Below are 15,970 nucleotides of genomic sequence, written 5' to 3' on the forward strand. Positions count from 1 at the left end.
CTGTACCTAGCCAAATTCCACTGCAGTATATCTTTGGCGGAGTAACCATGCTATTATAGTGCCATTTTCTGCAGAAAAGACTGTTATTTCCTTCCATTGTTGCACTTTGTGAATCTAAGGTTTTGCAGTCAGACCTGATTTAAGTATTCATGATTGTAAACACAGCTATTGACATAAGCATGTTCATGTGGCTGTAAAGCAGTTACTTTGTCTGGTTTCAGGCAGCAAGCTTATCCCCACACTCTCCCTTTAGCACTGGTTCTTCAATCCTCAAAGTGCTTCTGGTTCATACTTTCATACTTCATACTCTTGTTTCTTATGATTATAAGTTATATGCTGAGTTGTTTGTTGTGTAGTTACCTGGTTGTTTTTAGAAAATGCAGGATGATAGTGATGAGGTTAGAAGTTTTACTGGGTTCATCCAATATGGGTATATACATATTATACACATTCTGAATTGTTCTTTTCAGTTGTTTTTACACTGTGCTTGATAGCAGGTGTCTTTGCAGTGGGCACTTCAGATAGGCCAATTAGCAAAAGAATGAGAGAGTGAGAGGGAGAAAAGGAGGAGGAGGTAGGTGGAAAAAAACAAGAGTGAGCACAGGGAAAGGCTGGGCTACAGGGAGCGTTTGTGATTAATTTGATTTGGGAGAGAAAAGAAAGAAAAGGGCCAGGAGCATATATGATTATTAATCCTCATAATGGGAAGATAATTTTCATATCCCAATTCTCCAGCCTTTCCCTCTGTGTTTCAGTCTCTGGCGCTATGTTCCTGTGGTCTCTTGTAGAAAGGTGACCTATTTTGTCTTTTTTTGCTTGACATTTCCCCACTGTGCAAAGGAGGCATTTTTGATACCATTCACTGAGCATCACTGATGACCTTTGCTTCCTTGTATATAGACACATTTGCAAATGTATTTGTTGTCAGTGGAAGGCTTTTTGTATCCTCTTTATGTTCTCGAGAGAGTGGGTGGTTGAGCTCAGCCACATTTTCAAACCAATTATAATAATGATCTCCCTATGTTCTAAAAAATCAATTTCCTTCTCTGTAGGTATTTGTGCTTGTTTGTGTGTGTGTTCATGTTTTTTGTTGCAGTTTCCTTTTTTAAGTGTTGTGTGTGCTTGCTTGACTTGAGTCTCTCTCAAATTGAACAGTAATCAGTTAAAGAGATGAAAGATAAAATCTATCAGCAATAGAACCCCAAGAGGCATGGGGAATTATAATGCAGTGTTCGTGAATATATCCCTACATTACTTATGCTACTGAGCTTTTTGACTTGTTTTTTTGACTTGTATTACAATGCACTGATACAAGGTCATTGTTAGTCAGCAACGAATTTCCATGTAAATGAAATAAGCACACCTTTGCTCTTCTAGCAAAGTTGTTTACGGCATACAGGCCTGATAAATGACAATGAGGAAAGTTATTGTCATATGCCACGGGTGAGAACTGAGAAGTCTTCATCCTGTCTCCTCTTCTGTCACCCCCCATAACCTATACCTAGATTGGGTTTGTTTATGTTTGTCCCCTCTCATCCTCATCTCGTAGCCAAACAACATTTGTAAGTTGTTGTGCGCGTGTTTGTTTTGAGTATAATTATGGAGAGCCTAAGATACATGTTTATGGAATGTGTAGACTCAGAGCTGCCATCTCCTGAGACTGTTTAAAATGTGTACTAATAAAGCACTTACATGACTAAATGAGCTATGGGCACATTTTATTTAGCCATGAGAGTGTATGTGCATGCTTGTGCCATTTTGCTAAATTAGTATTGGCTTTGAAAAGCTTGTGTAAAATGTGTTTTATGTTCTCTGATTGTGTGTATATCTCTGTGTATGTGTTTGTAGTTGTGTGCCTACAGTAATCGGCTTTGTTAATAAATCATGCAGTGTTCAGGCTGCAGAAGGGGAAGCAGGTTAATGCAAGGGTTACTAATGCTGTAGAAAGAGCTGGGGAAAATATTGCACTATTCTTGCCTTCATTCTCTCTTTTTCATGTAATTTGTGGATGTGCCCCTTTCTCCACCAACACCTCTAACCCCTATTTTCTCTCTGTACCTTTTTGCCTCCAACAAATGGCCATACGATTGAATGACTGTGTGCATTGCTGTCTGACATATACTGTAAATCTGAGCAGCACCTATAGCCCATATATGGACAGGCTTTCCTATATGTAGCTTAAACCGGAGAATGAAGGATTTGATGGTTTTAGATTTGCTGTGGTGTTTGTTTATGTATCTAAGTGTTAATCGGCATCAGTGCTTAAGTTTAAATCCTAACTATACCTCTTAAGCACTGCAAGGATCGGTGTGTATTCTCAGTGCGGCAATAACAAGCGTCTCCGCATTCACCATCTCTTTATGGTTGAGCAACAGTGGCAAAAAAAATACTCATTCATCGGCCCTTATCAGGTTCAAACACATCTGTGCAGCTCTCACTGCCAACTGCAATAGCTCATTCACAAACACACACAGAAGCATACATTCATATGAATATGAATATATATACTCACATAAGTGGGCACACACACACACACACACACACACACACACACACACTCTCTCTCTCTGATGCTTTTGTCTCACTCTTTTCGTTCCAACCCCCCCTCGTTATATTTCTCTCTCCTCTGTTTTACATGCAAATTAGCTGTGTACTCATGCCGGAGCACTATCGCTGTGTGTGCCTAATCTCCTTGCTTCACTTGCTCTTTCCTGGAGATTATCCTGTTTTAAAGGGAATAGGCCTCCTTCGCTTCACTTGACTCCTGCCAACCAGTCAGTCAGTCAGTCAGTCAGTCAGTCAGTCAGTCAATCAGTCAGCGTTCCTCGTACCACAACACCGTTACTATTTAAATGTTCCAGTTGATTTGACATCTGACCATGTTCTGAGGGAACCTCTTTCTGTGTGTTCATGTGTCCTTGAGTATATTTGCAATTGTGTGCGTTTGTGTTTAATTGAGGAATTGGCTGATGATCTTAAAAGCTTGTTATGGCTGCTAAGTATTCGCATTGTTGATTTATTTCTTTTCACCCAGGCCAAGAGGGGAAAAACATGACCAGTAATGAGGGGATTGATGGAATATATATCTCTGCACACCTACTCCTTCCACCCACTCGTCCTTTCTTTTACTCTGCTCTTGGTCACAGCAGCATATATGATGTCCTTAGTTTTTTTGCTCGTGTTTCTGAAGCATCAGTGTTTTATGTTTGATACTGATGGTTTGACATGAGGAAGAAGGGTAGCTCTGAGATCATACCTGTGTTCCACATAGGAACCGTGAGTGGAAAGGTAAAGAGATGTGTAGCTATAAACCCAGATTGACTGTTCTGCCTAAGGTAGCATCTTCGTTTCTGTTTATTTTTCGCAATATTAGCTACCTATCACTGAGGGCAATGACCCACGCACACACAAGCACAGATGCATAGCCCACTTTGATGTCACTGATAGCATATATAAAAAAAATGGAGCAGTAAAGAGCGACAACTTCAAAGATGGAGTTGATGAGATAGGAGCATTAACCCCCATCTCCCTCCCTTCTACTGCTCTTCTTGTCCTCTGCTGATTTCCTTGCCTCTCATCTCTTATCTCTGCTTGATAAAGGAGTCCATATGAAAAGAGGCAATGAACACAGGGTAGTACCAGAAAAAGGACACAAAGCTGGTGGATGGCTTAAGATAAAATAGTGAAAGGACAGAAGGAAAGGTAGATGGCTACAACACGGGCATCTATACGTGTCTTTTTAAAGTCCAAAGCTTCTGTCTCATTCAAACAGTTTAATAGTAGCCTCAAACTGATACTGATGCAGTGTTGTCTAGCTAGTGAGTTATTAGGGTGCTATTAGACTGTTTTCCCCATTATGCTGATGGCTCACACCATGTCTTCAGGCTTCTCACACAACCACACATATTAAAACTATCAATTTCATCCAAACTTTGTACACACTTGTACCAACTTTCTTAAGGCGCATATTATCTTTGTTTTGTCTCTCTCTGTGTGTGTGTATGTGGTGTCACACGTGCACTTGTTGTAAGCTACCCAGCTTTTATTGCTGGCAGTGTAACAATGCCCCAGGTCTCCCACTGTGGAGGCTGTGTGTGTAATATGGATAACCCAGTGGCATTTACACCAGACACCGATGGTATTTACAGGGCTTGGTGGACCAGGGCATGCTCCACTTTCTGACCTTAATATGCTACCAGTAATTGTGTGAATGTGTATGAAGACTGAGATTTGTGTTAAATATTGTGTATGTGCAGGTACAACAATGTAGATTTGTCTGTGCAGTTAATGTGAGTAGTAATGTTAGTTATGCTATGCATTAATGCCAGTTGGTCAGTTACATCTAGTTTGCTCCTGTATCTATGCTCTTAACTGCCTCTGTGTGTGTGTGTGTGTGAGTGAATTTGCATGCTGAAGCCCTTGCTCCATTACTCAGTATCTGCATGTGTCGTGTTCTGTGAGACGTGGGCTCTGCTTCGCCCTGCAGGCACCTTAATTTTTCACCATGCTGTGTGCTACACTGCACTGCATGAAAGTGAACGTCTATTCCCTCTCGTGCTCAGACTTCCTCTCCCTTCTATTCATCTACCTCCCCCGTTTTCGTTTTCTTCCACCGCACGCACGCACGCACGCACGCACGCACGCACACACACACACACACACACATACATGTCTAATCAAAGCAAGGAGCTCTCTAGATTAGCACTGGAGAAAACTCCCTAAAGACATTCCTTCATTTCGACCATTTTCAGGTACTCTCTTTCCTTCTCCCCTCCACCTTCTCACTGCTAGCTTTGAATTTTTAACCTCCCCACTGAATAAGAGATGTGGTCGTCCTCTGGGGAACTGAAAGTTGGAGGGAGGGCAAGGAATGAAGGAGGGGAGAAGGCGGAGGAGGCAGAAAGGAAAAGGTTGTCCCTAAACACGCTTTCAAATTTATCCCCTAAAAACTCCACTCTGTATGCTCAATAATGCATGGCCATATCCCCAATGTCTCCCTCTCCTCTCATTTCCTTTTCCTTCATCTCCTTCATCTTCCTCGCGTTGGTTCCCAGAGTGCACGTCACTCCACCCAGTAGATTAACTGCAGGGTGAAACTGAGACTGGCAAAGCAGGGTGATAGTTGCCGGGCATCAGGGACTAACAGTGAAAGGAGGAGAGAGAAAGCACATGAGTAATTTGCCATTGTGTGAATGGACTTAGCATTTAAAGTATTGATCTGAACACCATATATTCCATGAATTATACAGTATCACTTACTCATGCCGGTCATGTGTTTTGCTTGTATGCCGTGTGTGTTTTGTTTTCTATGTATTATACTTGAAAGTACGTTGTCTGCTCAAACTGCTCCACTGTAGATGTGCGCCAAGCAGAGGGAACCTTTCAGAAATTGTGCATGCGCAGGGCATCCGCTGCAGTCTGTTTGGGTGAATGGGGTGCTACACCAGGGATGTCTTAAGAATGGCTTTTTAAGTCCGTTCTGCAAAGTTTTGGAAGAACCCAGAGAGCTATACTTTCAAAGTTTCATGTTCAGTTTTTTTTGGTTTATAATTTTTTTCTTTGATTGCAGTTTAATACTGCAACACACAGCATAACTAAAACTGAAATCAAAAACGTGGATGTATTGGATGCTGATGAGGAAACGGGAAAAACATATTTTAAAACATTGAAATGACAGTATGTTTTATTAGATTTATTTTTAAATTTCTTGGTAATTAAGTGTTTGGAAATGAGGTTGTATGATTATTTAGACTGTAAACTCTCTCAGCAAAACTTTTTGTTTGCAGACTGTGAAATGTGGTTTGTGTCCAATTCAGCTTTTGTAAAGAAAGTTGCCACTCACAAGACAGTTGGCTGGGCTAAGAAAGATAACAGCTTGTCACCACAAAGTGCAAATGTGCGAGAGCTGGATTGATGATAAGACGTACGCTGCTTGATTGAAGCTAGTTAAAGGAAACAAACATGAAGGCTACTGCACTGTTGTCAGAGAAATCAAAACCCTTGCGTGGCAGATGAGTGTTGTGTTTGCACTTAGATTCTGTAGCCAGTAAATCTGCAGTCCGTAACCCGTAAGCTTTTTTCCTGTATATTTTTTTTAACTTTTGGGTTAAAATCTGTTCAACTTTATTTTAGATATTGTTAATGTGACTTGCATGCACAATAGAAAAAGCAAGGGGAGCTTATTGTTGAAGGCCCAGATGGATGGAGACTAATCTTGGTGCAGTAGATGAGAAGATGGATGATGTTATTGAGGGCAGACTGAAGGAGAGAGGCATGAAATGAATGAGGCTTGGAGAAGGACGAACAGAGGCAGGAGTGATCTGTGTACGATTGAAGAGAGCACAGAGGGAGGGAATGAAGCAATGACAAATGATCAAAAGGTGAAGAGACCTGAAGCAACTTGAGTGATGGAGATTGAGCTCAGGCAAAATGAGGAGACTGAATTAAGTTAGAAGTGATAGCATGGGAGTGAGAAAAGAAAAGTGAAAAAAGACCTGGACAGAGAATTCAGGTGTTCTGGTTGGTCATAGTGACCGCTGCTTGTTGTAATGGCTGATTATGGTGGAGCTCTCTGCACGAGAGATGAGAGGTGACTTGATGTTTGCTCTTTTCTCTGGCAGACACAATTAAGTCCACCTAACATGAGGCATCGTGTAACAAACATGGTTGTCTAAGGATATGATCCGTCTTCTTTTTTTTTCTTTTCTTTTCTCGTCTATTCTTTTCAACAAATGAAATTGAATTAAAAATACAGACAATAGTAATAATAATAATTATTGAAATGTTCTGACATTTAAATAATTATGTTTTGCTACTGAGGCCATGCGATGGACTGGTGAACTGTCCAGGGCGTACCACGCTTATCGCCCTATATCAGCTGACATTCGCACAGCACCCCCGCAACCCTCGTGTCGAGGATAAAGCGGTAAAAGATGGATGGATGGATGGATGGATGCTTTGCTACTGACCCTGCAGGAAAGTGATGATTACAGGGAAGTTATGCTAGACACAGTATATGTCGTGTCATGCTCCAGTGCTGATACCCCACATTTTACTTGGAGTTCATTCTCGCTCTCTGCATTCAGTATGTATTCAGCACTCTCTCTCGCTATCTGTTGTTGAGCAGTAGCCGCATAAAGTCACATTTTCCTAACAAACGTCAAACTGACTCAGTTTAGTGCTTGATGCTTGCTGGATATTATACAAAGGTGGAGGCGGGGCCTCACAGTAAAATCCTGTGTAAGTAATAAAAATGTCTGTGACATTTGGCTCATGTGGCTTTGACTTAGAACTAGTATTTTTGTTATTAAGCTTGATTGGACTGTAGCACTGTAAGAAAAGTGCTATATAAATACAGTTGATTATTATTTCTTAACTCTTAACTGGAAAAAAAACAACGTATATCAACATTCAGCTAAAAGATATCGAGATATAACTTTTGGTCTATATTGCTCAGCCCTAATGGAAAGCAATTCATGTCAGTTGTTCAAAATGAATTAATTTCCTATCTGTTCAGACTGCAGTGTAACAGAGAATGCAACACCAGGACAAGTGTGTGTCAGGGGACCTGTGTTTGTTATGTGAGTAAGCACACGTCCCCCACGAGTGCTCACTTAAAATGTGTAAAGTAATGCTAAGAGTTCTTGCCACTCACCACATTAAAGTGTTTCAAGACCTGTGGTCTAGGGACTCCCTGTGTAGCCGTGTGTGTATACTTGTATGCGAACTGGAGACTGTATTTGTCTGCAAGAGTGTAAGTGAATGTGTTTGTGTGAACGTTTGTGTCACTGGGGACCACAGACACTGTCAACTTTATTTTCTCAACATCATAAGGACAGGCTGGCCCTATGAGACCGAGAAACAGTAAAGTGATGTTTTACACACACACACACACACACACACACACACACACACACACACACACACACAGCTGTCAGGGAAAGGGTGAAATCCTGGACTTGTCAGGCTCTGTGCCATAATCCAGTTTAGAAGGATTAATTAGGAATTAAGGAGTGTAATATTATCAGCGTGTGATCTTTTCACATGCATGCACATACATACTTTGCACTGTTTGAGTGGGTATATAGGACATGGACTGTTAAGAGCTTAGAAAGAAAAGTAATGTAATTTTCTTATGATTTACTGAATGTATTAGTTTATCATTCAGTTTTTCTCTCTCTTTACTTTCTCTGTGCCTTCTCCCCTCCTCCTCTGGCTGCCTTACTTTCTATCACTCTTGTTACTCTTTCACTGTTCACCCACCCTCACACTTAGTTATCCTTCATTTTATTTGCTTCATATAGGGACATCCATAAAATGTATTTTTCAGTCTTCTCCTTGCCCTTATTTTCTGCAACTCATGTCTGCTTTCAGTGCTACCATTATCCCGTCTTTAAGGTCCAGTGGCTGCTTTTATTCAGTGCTTTTATCCTTCTAGTCCAGCTTTGTCAATCACAGAAAGAGTGTAGGAGAGATTTCTGTAGCTGTGCTACTCATAAAAGAAGGCTTCATTGTTCAGGTGTGCCTCTCTGGAGGTCCATTTGTGTCTGGCCTTCCATTTTTCATACTTTTTTCTTTATTTCTTTGGTGAAAAGTGTGGATGGGAAACTGCACTACATACACTTACTTGGTTCAAGACTCCGTTTGCTATATGATGCAGGTCTGCTTTCAGACAAGGTTTGAGTGGCTTACCTTTGTCCTTGAGATGATGCTTTCATTCTATTTTCTGTCCTCTACCCATCTAGGTTTTCATTTGTAGAAGTGTGTGCACTTGTATACTCATATTCAGCTTAGACAATGATTTTAAAGACAGACTGACAGATGAAAGTTATACAGGCGATGTAGGAGGACGAAGAGGAAGGAAATGGAGATATCTTAAAAGCAGGGAAAATGCTATGTGTTTTTTCTTCTTTTTTTGAGCTGTCATTTTGTACGTGCCAACATGATACAGTTCGGTATGGTGCAGTGTGGTTTTTTTTGCCCGATGGCCGTGTTATCGACCATCGACACTTGGCTATAGAAGCATTGTGGGTGATGCTTGTGGTCTTGTGCTCAGACACAAAAAAGAAACCCTTTTTAACCATTTTTTAACACATAAATACAAAATGCTGTTTCTTCAACTCTCGTCACACCTTTTTTGTCCAGGCAAGATGCATGGACGTACAGAATGAAAACAGGCAATAGTCATCCTTCGACACCATAGTGATCTCTTGTATCCTTCAATGTTACATTTCGTGGTTTTATGCTCCTTTCTTTAGCTGTCGTCTGCCACCCTCCCTCTCGCTTGTTCCCTCTGGCACTATTGGCAGCACTCTGTCTTTGTCAGGTGTGTGTGAGATAGCTTTCACGCCATTGACTTGGAAAAGATAGGTTTTTGTTCGTCTCAGCCCTTGCGCAACTGTTACCTTAACTCCTCCCTTCCCGACCAATTAACAAATGTTGGGCTCTGTCTCTGATTTCATTGAAGCTTATTAGACATTCCATCAATCATACTGTGTGCATTCTATTTTTGCATCCCCCACCCCCAATTATATATAAATTAAATATTTATTATTATTATTAAATTAAATATATAAATTAATATAATCCTTTTTAGGTTTTGCTATTTTCTTATCTTCTGGACATCTGTTTGTTTTTGCTCAGGGAATAAAAATCAACTTGCAGAGATGTCAAACTTGGTTTGGAAAAAAACACCACTCTACTACAACAGCACATTTTTTGCTGTAGTTGTCTCTGCATGTTGCTGTTGGTGAAAGATTGTTTGAGAGTTACAAACTAATAGATTCATAACATATTGGAGTTTTTCTCAGGAAAGCAAACCTCTGAGGCAAGCACCTGGAATAATTATAAAGTAAGAACATTTTGGGTTGATGGAACTTGGATAAACACTCTCCAGGTCATAAATGCATGCAATTCACTGCAGTGTCTCTGATGACTAAAACATAACTTTGTCAAAGGGAGGAAATAAGCAGGCATAGTGTTAGCTGTGATGGATTATATACCTCAAGCAAGTTTCAAGTCCTGACTTTCATCTTGTATGAAATTAGAAAAAAAACAACTTTCCAAACTGTCTCAGAACTCCAAATGTCGGTACACTAATGTGCTCGCAAACATTTGCATATTTACACATGCAGCAAACTGAGTCAAGGCAGTTTTCACTGAAGTCACATTCCTGGCCACTCAATAAGCACATGTTGGAAATTAATCTTTATTTTAACTTCACCACTTTCTTCAAATAAATATACAGTCTTTTTGGCTTATCACATATTAGTGAGTTTATTAATTTTACATACATACATTTTGTAAAGACCAGATGATGTGCGAGCTTGTAAGACAAGACAATTGGTTCAACCTGGTGAACCACAGCAATGAGCTGAGAAGCTGTACAAAACTGTAGAATGGAGAGTTTGTTCTCAGTAGAATAAAAAGCCCCAATCATGTCAAAAGTATTATGGACATTTTGATGGGCACTTACTGAAAGCATTCTGTTAGTATTGAGTAATTGTTTATATTAACCTATATCTGTTTATTAAAACACCAGTGGTCAACTCATTGACATGAAAAATTAGTTATCATGTTTTAGTCAAGTTGCTGTATCTAAGGTTCTGTATTCAAAACACACAGCATGTTGCATTGGTGTGGAAGCTCCATTTGTTTCAAATTTGAAATTGTGTTTGTGTCTGTGTGTGTGTGTGAGAGTGTTAGAGGGAGAGAGAGGGAAAAACAAGGCCAGCTCTGCCTCCAGGCTGTTTGGCCCCAAACTCTCATCAGCCTGCTGGTGCTGAAACGGAGAACCTTCTGCCCCTTGCCACTGTTGAACACACACATACACACCACAGAGCATTACAACAACAGTCAGACACACACAAATAAAACCTCATGCGTTCATAATACACACAGTCAAATTTTTGACAAAACCATCTTCCCCATCTATTGCTGTTATCCTAACTTGTTTTATCAATGCATCCCATCTTCTTTTATCCACCTTCTTAATCTGTGTGTACCCTTATCAGATGCTTTCTGTTCCCATATCTTAACTTTAAGGCAAGTTTTCTTTTCTTACTCTTTTCTTTTCCATTTCCTTCAACCTTATCTTGTTTCCTCTCATCACCATACGTTCACCAGCTTTGGATTACTTGGAGAATGTTTCTTGTCGCCTCTCCTTTTCCATTTCTCAGTGTGTGTCTCCCCCCGCTTCCCCCATCACTCTTCTCTCCCCTCTGTGTCTCCCTCCCTCTCAGCGGTGGTTTTAATGCATTATGAAAATGGACTGAGGCTATGAAAGCGAAACAGGACAAGTTTGGCTGTTTAATGTGACTCCTTTCACTTCTCATGTGCTTCACTGGCAGCCTGCATTGTGTGTGTGTGTGTGTTCATGCTGTTTTTTTTTTGTGTGTGTGTATCTGTGCACACATGCACATTCATAAGCTGCGATGAGCACTGGAAGCCCGGTGTGACCAGCACATCAGCTGGTCTTCAGACATGCAGTGGCACGTTCCTGCTCTTTAACATGAACGTCCAACACTCTTACCGCACACATGCACACACTTTGGGCAGGCATTAAACTGCATGAATAATAGAATAGACAGGCAGACGGTATGAAACACGTTTCTCCGAGTTGTGTGTTAATGGAAAAGAGTGTGAGGGCATGGATAGAGGGATGAAGGAAGCTGAGAAGTGTTTTTGAAACGGAGGATAAGTTCTACCCTACAGGGGGGTGTGACCTGGATGCAAGTCTCCCCATTCTCATCTCCCTCACTTGTTCTCTCTCTCTCATTTATCTCAACCTCTCATTCGCTCCCTCTTATATTCCCAGTTTGCTAATTTGTGTGAAGCTAAATCTCCATCTCTTGAGAGGAAGAAATCATCCTGTGAAGCAATGCGGCCTGATGAGCTGATTAGATGAACTGATGCAGAATTGGAGGAGTAGAACTGATAATAGATAAGAATAAAGTGAAAATAACAGTTACAGTTCAGCAGCTGATCATTATATTATGTCTATAGTATATATAAAATTAATTTTTAAATTCCCTTTTTCTTCTTAAATTCCTTTTTTCCCACTTAAATCCTTCCAAATTCTGATTTTTTATATTTTACACTTATTTTACCTGCAAAATGTGATTGCAAACAGCCTAATACAAATAAACCTATTCATGCAACATAACATTGCTCGATTGTATCATGCGCTTTAAATCTCAAATGCATAACTTCAGACCAAATATTTTATTATTATTATTGTTGTTATTATTATTATAGTTTTTATTATTATCATTATTATGTTTCCCTGCTCCTACATACCGGTGTCAAATGTCATCAACAAGCACTGCAGAAGCCTCAATCAGAATCTGGTGTGTTGGAGCAAGGAAATGTCTAAAACAAGTTTGCAGGATTTCACTAAAAACGGCCATAGCTTATTTAGCTCGAGGAATGTCTGACTTGGCACACACAGCCACAAAGTTGTGGTCAAATTCTTGGCTTGAATATGCCGACGTACTTGTAGCTGTAATTGTGCTTTGAACAGGCACGCTTCTGCTAGCATGCTGTTCTATGTTCTTCTTATGAGCTTTAGAATCTAAGTGGTTGTCGCTTGTATTTTTACGGGCCCAGTGGACTGTATGTGTGCGCTGGCAGAGTTTATGGAACAACACATCACCTGACTGTGTTTGTGGCTTTTTAGAAATTGTTGTGTAAGCGAAGCTGGGCTGGTCCCACATGACCTCTCAGAAAAATGAAATTTCAGACAAACATAACAAGCTCCACAAGGTTCTGTGTGATTCTGTGCTGATTCCACGTTTAACAGTTGAATCCATTTTTATTGCTCAATTCTGTTATTCTGTCCGCATTTTCCGCATTGCGGAAAATCAGAGGGCCCTATAAATAGGTGTTTGTTTGATTAAGGTCGACATGTGGGTATCATGAGGTCACTAAGCCACCTAACACTTACACACTTTTTAAATAGAGCTGATAAAGCTAATGTTTGAACTGGAAGTTTAATGAACCTTTACTGTGCTCCTTCAGAGTAGCATTGATTTAAAATAGCCTCAGTCTTTTCTTGTCATTTCTTTTTTTTTCTTTCCCAGCCTACCCCTTTCTGCCTCTCTGCCACCTTCACTCTTGCTTGCTCTTTTTCTGTGATGTTGCAGAGTGGGTGTGTGTACGTGTGGCTGGTGGTGGATATTCTGAGCACAGGCGGTGCATGTGTGTGCACCAGGGTTTAATTGCAGAGTGCATAGAAACGAGTGTAATTAGCCAGCGCTCGCTTCCCTGCCGCCCGGCTAACAACCAGCATCCCCTCTGTGCCTGTTCTTTCTCTCTCTTCCTTTCTTCTTTGTCTCCCTCCGTCTCTCTCTTGTCTCATGCCTGTTGCCACAACGACGAGCCCCACTCCGCCATTGTTCCCCGCTGTTCTCCAAGAACAAAGGAGGAGGCTATTAGCACCCCGAGACTGGAGTGGTGGAAATGAAGGAGAGGGATAGAGAAAGAGAGAAAAGATTGCTGTGAGAGTGGGATGAGCAGAGAGGGAGCGAGAATAGGTGAACAAGGAAAGGAGAGTTAGGCATGAAAGTGACAAAGGATAGGGGTGCAAGAGTTGAGGAGATTTATACAAAGGAGGAAAACAGGACAGAAGGAAAATAGTTGATGAGACGCAGAACAGAAAGGCTTGTACGGCAGCAGAGAAAACTCCCTTTTCCTTCTGTAGGAAAAGTGAGATTTAGCAAGTTATTCAATTTATTTCAGAGAGAAAAAAATACGTGGCCTACAGACGTTCATTCCATCTTTTCTCTTTGTAATTTCTCTATTTCCATTTTCTCAGCCCATTACATCCCGAATTCAAGCCCCTGTGTGTTTGTATGTGCGCGCCAATCCAAGTATCTGTGTATACACTTTGTGGTGTTTTTACACTAATAGTTGTGTGTCCTTGCTCTCCTCGCTTGCAAATGTGTGCACTTTGCGTGAGGGTCATTAGTAGAGAGTGTAGGCGGGTAATGCGCTGTCTGAAATGCTGGTCATCTGAATGTTAACAGATTGTAACACAGGACAGAAAATGAATTTGGTTTCCTGAGGAAAATTGAGCAAATTACACTTTTATAGCTCTCTGCCACAATCCTTTGCTCCCACCATTACTCACTGGGTGTTGTGAGAGAGAGAGAGAGAGAGAGAGAGATGAGGGAAGGGAAGGGAAGGAAAGGAGCATGAGAACAAGTGATTGGGGAGATGTCCTTACAGAAGAAGATGGCTGAGGTGTGAATGTCAAACCATGGTGTATTGGAAAATGCAGCTTCTTAAGTATTTAATAACCCTTATCTCCATTTGACCTTCATATTAATATATATTTTTATGTTATCGAGGTTATAGCTCTGGGATAAACGTAAGTTGAGATAACTGACAAGATATTACGCCTTGATTTAAAATTATCACCACCAATACACATTTAATCCTTTAAGAATAATCCAAATGTGAACATGTATGGTACATTCATTATGTCAATTATTATTGCATACAAATTTAAAGAGCTGTAACTGGTTCTTATGTGGATTTCTGCCATGTGTTATCAGTCACTGACCTTAGGTTAACTTAAAAGAGACGATCATCAGCACATTAAAGTTTGATGTACTTTTAAGATTCACATTGTTCATGGTCACCCTGACACAGTTGAGACATTACTTATACATGTTGTGTGAATTAAACTCACAGGACTAGAGAGTGAAAGAGGAAAGCTAAAAAGGCATAGAAAGAAACCACATGAAATCATGATTAAGTTGCATGTCGTCTATAAAGTAAAACAAGTTTTAATATGGGAATATAAGCACTTTTTCCTCTGTATGTGTGGAACTGCAGTCAAGGTTGGTTCAAGGGCAGCAATTATTTAGTGTGCAAGCACACACACCTACTCACACACACACTGTATACCCTTCATATGAGGATTCACCTGCTTGACCCAATGGTTCTGTTTCCCTCCAATGGGAAATTGAGAATATCTCTCCCAACAATGTGTTGCATCATAGTGTCATTAAGATTGAATTCCTTCCTCCTGCCAGCAATACAGAAATGTCTCCATCACTCTAACCCCACCTGTCATTCTCAATATTTTTCTCTACTCTTTGTCCACCCTCTTGCCTTCTATATTTTCTCTCCCTGAGCTGACACGTGCTGCCTGGGAGCCTCATTATTGTGTTCTGATTTCTGATAAGATTTTGATTGTGCACATAAACGCTCAGTTAATGACAGCTCAGGTGAAAAAAGTCTGTTACGGGGTCAAGTTAAGTCTTTTGAATATTTGGTTTCTGTGCGAGTGCAGGTCATCAGAGGCAGCTAAGATGTGCATTTATTGTGTGATCTTTTCTCATACTGTTTAACAACCTGGTCACAAGCTAGCATCACTAAACTCAAACCATTACAGCCTTTGTATAAATTGACACTCACAAGAAACCAGTCCATTTCAATCATTGCTCTCTTTTAAATAAATAGGAATTGCTAAATTGGGAAAATATGATCAAATTTAAATGGCCTGTCCTGCCCTCCACTCAGAGTACTGCCAGTGTTTGAACAACAGCTCACCAATTCACTAGAGGTGCATCCAGAGGAAATTGTATTGTTCTTATAGTATAAAATGTGTGTGTATATGTGTATATATGTATGTGTATATATGTATATATATATGTGTGTATATATATATATATATATATATATATATATATATATATATATATATATACACATATATGTATGTATGTATGTATGTATGTGTATGTGTGTATATACATATGTACTTAGTTCATTTAAATAAAATTCAAGTCATCTTTCAACTTGAAGGTAGAGGGTTAGAGTCCAGTCTCTGCTAGTCTACATGCTGATGTGTCCTTGGGCAAGATACTTACCCCACGTTGCTCCTGACACCTGTGCTCATAGATGGGCTGCATATAAATACGTATTTACCATTCAAAATTTTGGCAGTTTTATCCTCACTGAA

The sequence above is a fragment of the Solea solea genome, chromosome 14 (assembly GCF_958295425.1).
Source record: "Solea solea chromosome 14, fSolSol10.1, whole genome shotgun sequence".
Taxonomy (NCBI): domain Eukaryota; kingdom Metazoa; phylum Chordata; class Actinopteri; order Pleuronectiformes; family Soleidae; genus Solea; species Solea solea.